Source organism: Pseudonaja textilis, chromosome 7 (assembly GCF_049901715.1).
Source record: "Pseudonaja textilis isolate UNSWEBS1 chromosome 7, rPseTex1.2, whole genome shotgun sequence".
NCBI lineage: Eukaryota > Metazoa > Chordata > Lepidosauria > Squamata > Elapidae > Pseudonaja > Pseudonaja textilis.
In genome coordinates this window covers 39,365,925-39,378,651 of record NC_141996.1, presented here as the reverse complement: position 1 = coordinate 39,378,651, position 12,727 = coordinate 39,365,925, and positions in this window count along the sequence as shown.

Sequence of the window (12,727 nt, the reverse complement as noted above, 5' to 3'; positions counted from 1 at the left end):
ATAGCAGCCATGAATTATCTGAGACTGGATATTATGACTATAATTTCTCTTAAATTACCTTAACTGGGAGTTACATTTGTATTGCATAAGTTAGCCTCAGAAACTTTGCAAAATTAAAATGCATCACCCATTTATTTTAACAGTCCTTGGCCAAGGATGTTATCTAAAATTGTACAAAACACATAGTTAGCTGTAGAAAAATTCGAACTACATTTAATGCTTCAAAAATATTATTCTACAGAAATGGTTTAAAAGTTTGTTATACCTACATTAGATTACCCTGATTGTGTGTCAATGTTCTATATAGATACAGAATAGCATTTATTCACATGTATAACAGCACTGTATGGTTGATGCCCCAAAGACTGGTCATTTGAGCCTTTAATTTACCTCAGAGTCCAATCATCTATTTCTAAAGCAAGCAACTAAAATTAGAAAACAGAGAAAGACAGGCAGACAGAGAGACCTTGTTAGGATGTGAAATCTGCATTTCATTCACTACTACTTAGTAGAGTTTGACTAAAGACTCCCACAGAACTGAATGGGTTTGGTAGCCAAATATACTAAGCTATTTGTTACAAAATACAAAGGAAGTTTAATGGTATTCCTGGACTTCTGTTTCCTTCCAACAGACTCAATTTCCCTATCAGTTCAATCAATTTCTCTATCAGATGATCCAAACTTTTTTCAAGTTATTACCTCATTGCTGCTAGGTACGAATAATTTTTTAAAAGAATCTTTATCATGGTTCAGTTCAAGGAAATATTATGATCTGATATTTGAGACTAAGTGAATTATCCAACCATCTGCTGTACTGGTCTTTTTCATCTAAAAAATCTCCAAAAAAACTCATACTAGGTTTCATACATTTACCAGTTTAGTCTTATAGTTCCCACTAGAAAGAGAAAAACATGAAAGAAGGACTCTTAGAACCAACCACATTTGCTGCTGCATACAATATTAGCAGGTTACTGCAGCTCTTCTGCAGGTGCACTAGTTAACTTCCACTTAAACTCTTGCTGTAGTGTGTAGGTAAATGTTGTAAGAGCTGTGGTGGCACAGTGATTAGAATGCAATATTGCAGGCAAACTCTGCCCAAAGCCAGTTCGATTCTGACTGACTCAAGGTTAACTTAGGCTTCCATCCTTCTGATAAGGACCCACATTGTTGGGGGCTACAGTGCTGATATTTGTAAACTACTCAGATAGTGCTGAAAGCACTATGGGGTGGAATTTATCTACATGGTATTGTTTTGCTATAAGAAGTTTTTTGAGATCAGTGTCAGAGATGTGAGGCAGGCAGTTTTCATCCTAACCCACCATTAGTTCTTTCCCTCAAAGTCAAAGCAACTGGTGTCCTGCCATCATTGTAATCCCAATAAAAAGCCAATACAATATTTTACCACTTATTTTTAAAGAAAAATTCTTCCAAAGATTTACATACTCATGAATCTCCATATTAAAATCCAAGCTACACCCTGTTAAGCCCAAAGCATTTTCATGGCATACACTTCTAAAAATAAAACACCTTTTCCATCATATTCTATACTATCTTGTGTAGATGGCATGCAAATTACCAAAGTCAAAGTTGTTCATCTTCACATAAATCAAACTTTCAGAGTTTTGTGCAGTGTATGTCAGATAATCATTCCAAAAAGGGCTTACTAAAGAAACTGTTATAAACAGAATAAAATATTCTGTTATAAAACATAATAAAATGTTCAGGCTTCTTTAGATCTATAAATAGTTTCCAAATTTGAGCTATAGACATGGAAATCATTATGGGCTAGATAAATGAAAACAATTAATATTTTACTCGTTTGTGTAGGATTGCTTAACTAGCCATAATTAAGACCACAGTATACACACACACACACACACACACACACACAAAAACAGACAGTAGCTATACCAGGTTCTCAATCACATAAATAATAACTGCTCCTGATCTGCAACATGGTCTCCTTGTTTATTGCGGCTTTTATCAGGTTCTTTGTAATTAGTCTTCTGATTGTGTGTTTGTTCCTACCCACAGTAGACTACAGTTGGTCCTGATGCTGAGGTCTATTTAGCAATTACTTTTTCTTTGCTAGGATTTTGTTGCCAAGGCAACCCACCTGCTCACCAGGTGTCAGCACTCAGGCTGTTCAGGAAACTTTTGCTGTCACAAACTTGTGACACTGATCAGATTTTTAAGGAAGATGCCAAAAGTGGCACTATCATGTCAGATTACTCCAACCACTTAAAAGCTTTTTAAAAAGAGAGAGAGAGGTTTATTATAGGTCAAATTAGTCAACTTCCCACTGCAGGCATTAATTATTAGTGCAATGGCACATGGCCACACTCATATATTTTGAACATCCAATTTTCCTTAAACTGCAACTACTGGGGAAACCTCACAGACCTCAGAACACAGAATATATTATTAAATTTGCAGCCGTATTATTTCTGGCTGGTATTGGTAGGAAGGCCAAGAGTTAGTTTAGTAGGGATTTATTTCTCTATCTGAACTTAAAACATTTTTCCATAATGCTGTAAAAATAACAGAATTTTTTAAATGTTTTGTTATGAATGCTGATTCTTTGCAGCATTTTTGAACTATTGATAACAAAGTAAAGTGCCAAATGACTTGGGCAAACCCAAAGACTGGAAAACTAAATATCTTTGAGTGTGTGTGTGTGTATGTGTGTGTGTGTGTGTGTGTGTGTGTTGTGTGTGTTGCTGAATACATTCTCTGGCTGCAGAATGCTGCCTCTCAGGGGAAGCTAGTTTCCAGGCAGTTCCAGAAATATAACAATGATGGACAACAGTAGTCTGGGACAAATATCTGTAGCACCTTTCTTCCTCTGTGCTAAATAGAGTGTGTTCCACTTGCCAATAGAGATCTTAATTAGATTCAGACTTCTGGAAATACTACAACCTCCAATGAGCTTTCCTAGCAAGGAAAAATCATCCAAAACTGTGACCTTTTGAATTTATTAATGTTGTGAAAATAATTTTTAAGCTACATTCAAGGACATACAATATTCTGAACATTCAACAATGGGACCTTTGCTATAAAGTTTATGCTATCAGAAAAATGAATAAAAGGCAGCTGTTAAAATAGATAAGAATACCAAATACAGATGCAGAATTATGAAACAGTTGGGTTTAGCATTTATGCAGTGGTATTCTGAATCCTTGAGAGAGTGATGCAGTGGCCTAGAGGTGGAGCTCACCTCACAATCAGGAGGCTGTAAATTTGATTATAGGTAGAGACAGATATTTCTCTTTCAGATATTTCTCTTTCTCTATCCAGCAGATATATAACTCTGCATTGGTGACAGGAAGAGCATCCAGCCAGTAATCAATCGACTCAGTGGTGGGATTCAAAAAATTTTTTACTACCAGTTCTGTGGGCATGGCGTGGTAGACATGGCATGGCGGGCATGGCAGGAGAAGGATACTGTAAAATCTCCATTCGCTCCCCACCCCACTAACCTGCTTTCCAGCTCCATTCTCCTGTGCAGGGCAACAAAAGAAAATCCAGTCAATCAGCTGGGACTCAGGAGGCAGAGAATAGATGGGGGGGGGGCAGTCAGAGGTGGTAATTGCTAGTTCTCCGAACTACTTAAAACTTCCGCTACCGGTTCTCCAGAACTGGTCAGAACCTGCTGAATACCATCTCTGACTCAGCTTCATTCAGTTTGCCAAACTCCACACCACATGGGTTTATGGGGTCATTAAACGATGATGATTCTGAATCCTTGAGAGCTAGTTTGATGCAGTGGTTAAAAAAATTGGAGTTGGGTAACTTTAGGCCAGTCATTATGTCTCAAACCCAGGAAGAAGAGGAAATCCACTTCCAAAAATGAATTTGTCCATGCAGTTATCAGAGAAAACAAAGAAACAAAGAAAAAAACTTCCATCAATTCTAAGCCAACTCTAGACCCAAGACATTTTATTAAATGTGCTTTTTCTCCTGAAATGCATAACTGATGCACTAAGAAAAAGAAAACAAAAATAGTATCCTATTTACTATCATACCACTCATATTTCCTAAAATCATTTGAAAATGATCATGAACTTCTTCTCAAGCAGGTTTGACACAGGATAGGATTTAACAAGTTCAGTTGTGATTAGTTTCCTATAGGAAAAACACATTTACAGAGAAGTAAGATATGATGCGGTGGCTAAGACGCTGAGCTTGTTGATCAGAAAGGTTGGCAGTTTGGCGGTTTGAATTTCTAGCACTATATAACAGAGTGAGCTCCCATTATTTGTTCCAGCTTCTGCCAGCCTAGCAGTTTGAAAGCATGTAAAAATGCAAGTAGAAAAATAGGGACCACTTTGGTGGGAAGGAAACAGCGTTTCTGTGTGCCTTCAGTGTTTAGTCATGCTAGCCACCTGACCACGGAGATGCCTTCAGACATCACTGGCTCTTCAGCTTTGTAACGGAGATGAACACTGCCCCTAGAGCCAGAAACGACTAGCATGCATGTAGTGGGAGGAACCTTTATCTTTACCTTAAGATGTGTATTTTCTTAATCTGTTCTTTTTTCTCCTGGAAGCATATTGTGTTTCTTAGAAAATAAGACGGGGCCTTATTTTCTTTAGACCCCCGAAAAAACGGCTACACCATCTTTTTGAGGGTGTCTTAATTTTCCTTGCCTCTCCACCGGGCTGCTCCTTTAGTGGCTGAAAGGAATGCCCCACATGCACCCTTGCCTCTCCATTGGACTGTTCCTGTAGGGCTGAGAGAGGAGCTATTCCTCAACCTTAGCACAGACTGAGGGAAGAATGACAAGCAGGAAAATTCCTCCTCCCCATTTTCCTCCCTTTCTCCAAAAAGCCTCCATTCCAAAACTTTAGCGTTCAGAATGAAAGCTTTTGGGTGAACAGCAGGAAAATGGGGAGCGGAATTTTCCTGCCTATCATCCCTCTTTCCCCATTTTCCTGCCTTTCACAAAAATGGCTCCACTCCAAGCCTTCAGCATATCCCAGGACCCTGCAAGGCTTGTTGTAGCATTGCACATGCAAGCTGAGGTATTGCTGTGATGTTCATCACATCAGCACAGCCTCTTCAAGCATGACCCTGCAAGGATTGCTGTGCCATTGCACGTGTGACCACCGGCACCGCTGCGAGTTTGGGTACACTGGCAAAGCCGCTCACAGCAGGATGCCGGCTGCACCAGTGATGAAGCTCACAGAGGTGCTGCCATTCATGAGTGCAATGCCACAACAAGCCTTTCAGGGTACTGCTCCACAAGGAATGGATAACAGGCAGGAAAATTTTCCTCCCCATTTTCCTGCCTTTCATGAAAATGGCTCCACTCTGAGTCTTCAGCGTCTCCTAGGATTGCAGTTCTGAAGGCTCCATTACGAACCTTCAGCTTTGCAATCCTGGGATATGCTGAAGGCTTGGAATGCCTCTGCTTCAGCGCAGAATGACTTTTGCCCCTCTGCAGCTGAACAGTCCCCCGCCCCCCATGCCCACACCACCACTCATGCTAGCCATGCCTATCTCCTGGGCTTATTTTGGGGATAGGGGTTTAGGCCCACCCCCCAAAAAACTTAGGATTGGCATATTATTGGAATGGGTCGTGTTTTCTGAGAAATACAGTACATATTTCACAGCTAAGTAGAAAATATTTATGAAGTTCAGAGAATGCAGGGAAACAGAATTTGATACCAATCTCAATGGGTGTTGGCTCCTTCCTTTGTAGCATATTCTCTAGTCCTGGCCCTCTGCAAGTTGCTGACATTTTTACCCTCTCGTTTACAGCTGATGGTCTTAAGTATATGCTACTCTACTCCAAACATGATTTTGTGTCTTGGAAGATTAGCATTATAAATCTTGTAAAAAGCTTTAAAAGTCTACAAACTTAGGAAGTTCATCTATAATTAACTTAGTGCATTTAAACAAATGATGATGCTGTGATCAAGGCATGGGATCAAGAATTGTTTCCAGCTCTATTGTTCAAGTAATTTGAAACATGTAAAGATTATAATTATATATGACATCATAGCTAAAACAATTCAAATCCAAGAGAGATTTTCTAATGGATTCCAACACAGTTCTAACCATTCTGGAAATATTTCAAGCATGAAACAATTTTGGACCATTTTTCATTCAGAATAGAAGTTTCAACTTTGAAAATGTCAAGTCATAAAACATTCCTATGCCTGTTTTAGTATCTGCCATGACAAAAAAGGGGAGGAGGGAGGAAGGAAATCAGAAAGAGTAGTGCAGCAGTTTGAAAGGGAAAGTACATTCCAACTCTTACCTTTAAAATATTGTATTGACACCCAGACTGTGAACATGCTCAATTGGAGAATCTGGTTTATGAGACACCTGGTGGGTAGGGGGGAAACAGTGACTGTAAATTATGTATGCCAGAGTTGGCTTCATACAGGGCAGTGGCAGTATGTCACCTCTAATAAATCCTTTGAAAATTTTGAAGTTTGGCTCGAGAATCATGGTTTAATTAGAACAATTGCAGGAATCCTGACTGAAAAAAATATTTCAATCTCAAATTATTTCACATTAGAAATATTTTGCTCATATCTAAATGACATGTGTATACCTGCTAGAGGTATTATATATTAATATCAAGCAATGTTATGATGTAATTTCCATCTTTGTTTTCATAGTCATTAACTTTTTTATTGCAGAGGAAAGACTTAAGAATGTAATTTTCTTCTCAAGAGGAAATACTCTTTATAATTGGCCTTTCAGAGAGATGTCCTGGGGTAATAGTATCAATTAACTGATTGTCTCAACTATCTGCTTAGAATAGGGTGATATACTTATATTCACCTTCTGTGATTCTTCTGGGTGAGGGCCTCCTGATACTGTTTCAGAAGCAGCAGGCATAGTCAAAACATCCTACTTCATTTTTATTAAGCCTCTTCAAGGTTTACATGAGTCATTCACAGAATTTTAAAAGCTTCAACAGTATCAGCTTTATGAGAAACAATAAAAATCCTTCTTTTTTTTTAAAGGGGGCTTTGAGATTTGTCCTTGAAACATGGTTTAAGTTTAAAAAAAAAACAGTATAGTAGATTAGTCTCATCTTCTCGGTAGAGCTCTTAGGAATGTTACATGGGAGAGCATCCCTAAGACATTTTTTATTTTAAAATTTCCTTTTCTAATTAAAGCTTGTAGAATTTCCTTGTCTTTTGTAAATGGAAAGATTCTGCAGTCTGTGATGTGAGCTGTGTAGAATTTTAATTTGAAAACAGTGAATCAGCCCAAACTGATTCAAATTCTGTTGCAATCTTGGAGATCAAGACATGCTTATGCAATCCTCCCAATCTTTACTGCAGCAGTATAATGAATGGCAACAACAGCAGCCCAGGGAGACAGGAAGAAAAGTAATCTCTGACCTATTTTGTTTATCTGCATGCTATCATAAGGTCATGCTGTCACAAGATACAGAAGCACTCAGAGGAAGTCTCCAATTCTGTTCAAATGATTTCTGAAGGGAGTCAGAGGTTACATATAGACATGCAAGACAAACACTTTTGGCCTTTAGCTGATACTAAAGAACTGAATCCCCAAACTCTCCAACAAGATGTTTTACTTTTTGCTTAACAAGAAAGCCCATTCCTGGCTTCATTGCCTGCAGTACATAAGGGTTATGGACAAGAATCAATTCATTTCAAGAAATAAACATCCATTTAATTAATAAAAGTTCATTTCAATAAATAGAATGATAAGAATCATTTAATACTTTATTATGCTTTTGGGTGGCTCCCCTCTCAATGACTCTAATTATTTCAATAATCAGGGTTTAATGTTTTTTTTTTAATTTAAGTCCTAATCACTGGGCAATTCTGGGTTGGCCAGGGCCCCCTGTGATAACTTCATTCATAAAGTTATTAGAAGTATAAAAGGAGGTTAAACTATATTCCTTGGCAATGCTATGTTCCTTGAAGAAAGGATTGAATCAAACAGTAAAAGAATGCTGAATTAATATTTATTCTGATAATGGAACAACATTATTAATACTTAAGTTTCAATTTTAAAGTATGCCTCAAAAGAAAGCAAAACATGGAATCTTCCTTATATCTTTTGAGAACTCTTACATTGAATGTTCCCAAAATGTTGTGCTTTATCTTTCCTTACCCTTCTCTTTTGCTGTTCAGTCTCTTTTTATCATTCAAATTCATTTCCATTGCTTGAAATAATTTAGAACAGGAAAAATAGCTTAGGACTGCTCTTAAACTGAAATATTCTCTTTGGAACCTAGTGAAGATCTTTGAATCCAGTGTCTTCCAGGATTTAACATATGCCCTTATTCTTTTTCATGCTGCTTCCTGAATCAATAACATTTCCTACAAGGTTAGAAGGGAACTAATGTCCACTTTTTGTCTCTGAGTTAGACCCCTCCAATCTTGAAGAGGTAATTTTAATCTCTTCCATTATCCAAGAGGTGAACCTGAACTTTAATACTGGGAAATTTAATTGCAATATCAGTAATGCCATGGTTCTTATGGTTGTGTAATGAAGCCACTGTAGCATTGTGTTTTATGAGCAGAAAACTGTACACATACCTCATTCTAAATATATGAAGCTAAAAGAAACCTTGGTTTGGACTGTTGCCAGATTGACAAAACCAGTGAGCTGAATTCAGTAGAGTAGATTGATTGGCATCCCACTGACATATAAAGGCATCCTCTCTCTGTATTCACATACAGTGAACACAATTTACCAAGGCAACAACCTATGTTCTTTTCTAGTTCTCTCTTTTGTGTCCCCATTATTCTCAGGGAATGGTCTTTGAATCATGAGTCAAAAGTTCATGCCTTATTTTTTCAAAGTCACAACAGCAGGGGTATTTTCCTTTACCATTTCTACAAGCAATAGCTAGAGGAAATAATTGAATATATATGCTTGTGTGAGAAGACAAGTCTAGTAGTATTTCAAATACAGTCGATAGTTTGGACATTTTTAAATGGAAGGCATGTCTCACTTACACAAAGTTTTAATAATTATATTCAGAAAAAAATACCATTATTGCTCTGAAAATGTCAGAGCAAAATTTTAACTCCTGGTGATTCTACCTGTGTTGTTTTTTGCTATTAGTGTTTCAGAATTTGCTTGCCACAAATTGATTTCAATATGTGCTTTTTTTTTCTGTCCAGCCATCAGTCCTGGAAATTTCCAGCCAATTTGCTGTGTATACACTAACCATACTGCTTAGCTTTTTGTGAGAAAGCAATGTAAGCCATGTAAGTATTGGCACCTTCTCTTCCCCTTCGTATTATAGGAAATATTGAATGACCTAAAGCAGGGCTTTCAAAAGGTAGTAGAACTCCATTTTTTAAAAAAGAGAAAATCCTGGAATGGTCATTCAAGAGGGTGAGAAAAATGGGACTTCTAAAGGATAGGTGAGAACCCTTATCTTTTCCAGAACCTTATTAATTAAAGGGAACAAGCAAATTGTTGATACAAGGGATAAAGGGAATAAGTCTCCAAATGGTTATTGTTGTTTCTTGGCTTTAGTCCTTTGCAGATCCTTACTGCTCTATGGAAACTTTCTACAACGAACTAAAGAAACAAAACAAAACAAAACAAAACAAAACACAACCTTCTACAAAGGCTAAGACTTTTCTTGATCCTCATTCCCCTGCAGATAGTTTTCCCCTCTGTCTCCTGTGGAAACTTAGAATTCTGTAGAACCCATTTGAAGAATCCTGACCTGAAGCATTTAGCCCTTGTGATCAGGGCCGAAACAAACTCCTTTCTGTGCAATCTTCATTTGCTGATGATTTTCATTGAATTAAAATTAAGCAATTTTGAAACTGAATAAGGCAGAGAGGCTGAGTGTAAAAGAGAACTACTTATTTAAAACGTGGAATATAAACCTTATCCAACCCACCATCACCATCACTCAAAGCTAGGCACACACGTCCCTAACTACCTCAATTCCAACTACAACTGGCCTTAAATGCAAGCTACTCAATGCAAGAAGCCTTGTGAATAAAATACCTGAATTTCTCCTCTTACTAAATACAGCTAAATTCATCATTGTATTTGTCTGTGAAACATCGCTCAGTGCATCTCTCCCTGACTCCATTACCACAGTGGAGTAATTACCATCCATGTTTACCAATCAGATCGTGAAATCTGTAGAGGTGGTGGGGTTGCTATCTTCTATAAAAAGTCCTTACATCTAAAAAACATCCAAGTTACACAAGAGCTTGCTCTTCCTGAGACCATCATCTGTGAACTGTCCTTAAATACCACATTTCGATTCTTACTATGTTACAGAGCACCTGATTATGACATCGAACATGTAAACAAGCTAAATTCACTACTAACATGGGCAACATCCTGCGTACACACTTTTATCTTTCTTGGTGACTTCAATCTTCCCCACATTAACTGAACCCTAAATGAATGTAAAACTGAACCCATACATGCAACCTTCTACAATGCTGTAAGAAACCTGGGAACAACTAGTAACCAACAATACTAGACTTAACAACTGCCTCGATCTCATCTTCTGCAATAGTTTGAATTCAATTTACGGAATACAAATTAAATAACCCTTTTCCAACAGTGACCACAGCATGATTGACTTTTGTCTCAACATACGTCCACACCAAAAACAACACAACGATGTGATCCCCAATTATAACTTCAAAAAAGGCAACTATGATCTTATAGACAATGATCTCTCATCCCTTGATTGGCAATTTCTATTCACTGGATGCAATACTGTTGAAGACCATTACAACATATTTTTACTTGAAGTCAAAAGACTCATCATACTATATGTACCAATAACAACTCCAAAAACCAGAAAAAACAGATTACCCATAATAATAAGGAAGCTTCAATCCAAAAAGAGATCATTTTGGCAGAAAAACAAATTTGGTCACGTTGCCAACTTCAAAAGCCGATACAAAAATTTATGCCACCAGATAAAGACTGAATGCACCAATTATCACATTAAACAAGAGGAAAACCTTCTACGCACCAATTCCACCCATGCTTTCTACAATTTTGTAAACAACAAACTAAAAGACTGAAGGTCCATCCCACCCCTGAAAGGACCTAATGGTAAAGACTGCAACAACGACACTATTAAAGCCAACCTCTTTAACACATTCTTTGGCTCAGTATTTTTAAACAGCAATGGATCATGCCCAGTATTTCCTAGCCGAACCACAGATAATACAACCACATACAACTACAAATACAATACAATGCAACCACAGACAACCACAACTACAATACATATCGATTTTACAGTAGACAATGTTGAAAAAGCACTACGCAGTCTAAAACCATCTCTATCTATTGGACCAGATGGAATATGTGCCTACTTAAAAAAGCTATCCACTGCCATAGCTGAACCTCTAAGCATAATCTTCAAAAAATCTTTCAGGACCAGCTCCTTACCAAAACTATGGTCACAAGCCACAGTCATCTCCATCTTCAAAAAAGGGAGATCCCAGCCTAGTTGAAAATTACAGACCAATCTCTTTATGCTGCATCACCTGTAAAGTCATGGAATCAATTATTAACCAATCCATCATCCTCCACTTAGAGACAAACAACCTACTCTCTAATAAACAATTTGGTTTCAGAAAAAACTATCCTGTAATCTGCAACTCTTACACTGCAAAAACATATGGACTACACAACTCGATCAGGGCAAAGCAATAGATGCAATCTACATAGACTTCTGTAAAGCCTTTGATTCAGTGGTACATCACAAACTACTCCTAAAACTAAAATCTTATGGTATCTTTGGACACCTGCATAATTGGATAGAGGCATTCCTATCAAACAGACAACAAATGGTCAAAATTGGGAGCGTCCTATCAAATTCTGTACCTGTCGATAGTGGTGTCCCCCAAGGCAGTGTTCCAGGACCAACTCTCTTCATACTCTACATAAATGACCTCTGTGATCATATTAAGAGCAACTGCATTCTCTTCACTGACGATATAAAGCTATTCAACAGCACAGACAATACTGCTATCCTTCAAAAAGACCTCAACTATGTATCAGAATGGTCAAACAAATGGCAACTTCAAATCTCAACAAATAAATGCTCTGTCTTACATATTGGCAAAAAATAAATAAATCAGAAAATAAAATACAGCCTGTATAGTCAAGGCCTTGTTGATGATCCAAACTCTGTCAAGGATCTTGGAGTACTCATTTCTAATGATCTAAGTACTAGGGCCCAGTGTAACTACATAGCCAAAAAGGCATCAAGAGTTGTTAACCTAATCTTACGTAGCTTTTTCTCTGGTAATATTACACTACTAATTAGAGCGTACAAAACATTTGCTAGACCAATACTCGAATACAGCTCATCAGTCTGGAACCCACATTATGTATCCAGGGGTAGGATTCAATTTTTTTAACAACTGGTTCTGTGGGGATGGCTTAGTTTGTGGGCGTGGCTTGGTGGTAATGTGACTGGCTAGGAGGAGCCAACTCAACATCACTCACATCTAGGCATACATTTCCTTGTCTGGCCTCTCCTGACTGTGGGGATGCTGTAAGTGTAAAAAATGGTTATAAGTCACTTTTTTCAGTGGCATTGTAACTTTGAATGGTCACTCCACACAAGCAAAGTACCAGCAAAGGAGGGGAAAAAAACTCCAGAGAGGTTCCTGAGACAGGAAGTCTAGTCCTGCCAAGAATGTAATAAGGGTTAACAGAGAGGCAGTTTCTATAAGCAACACCAGAATGTTTCCTTCCTGCCTTCCTTACAGGG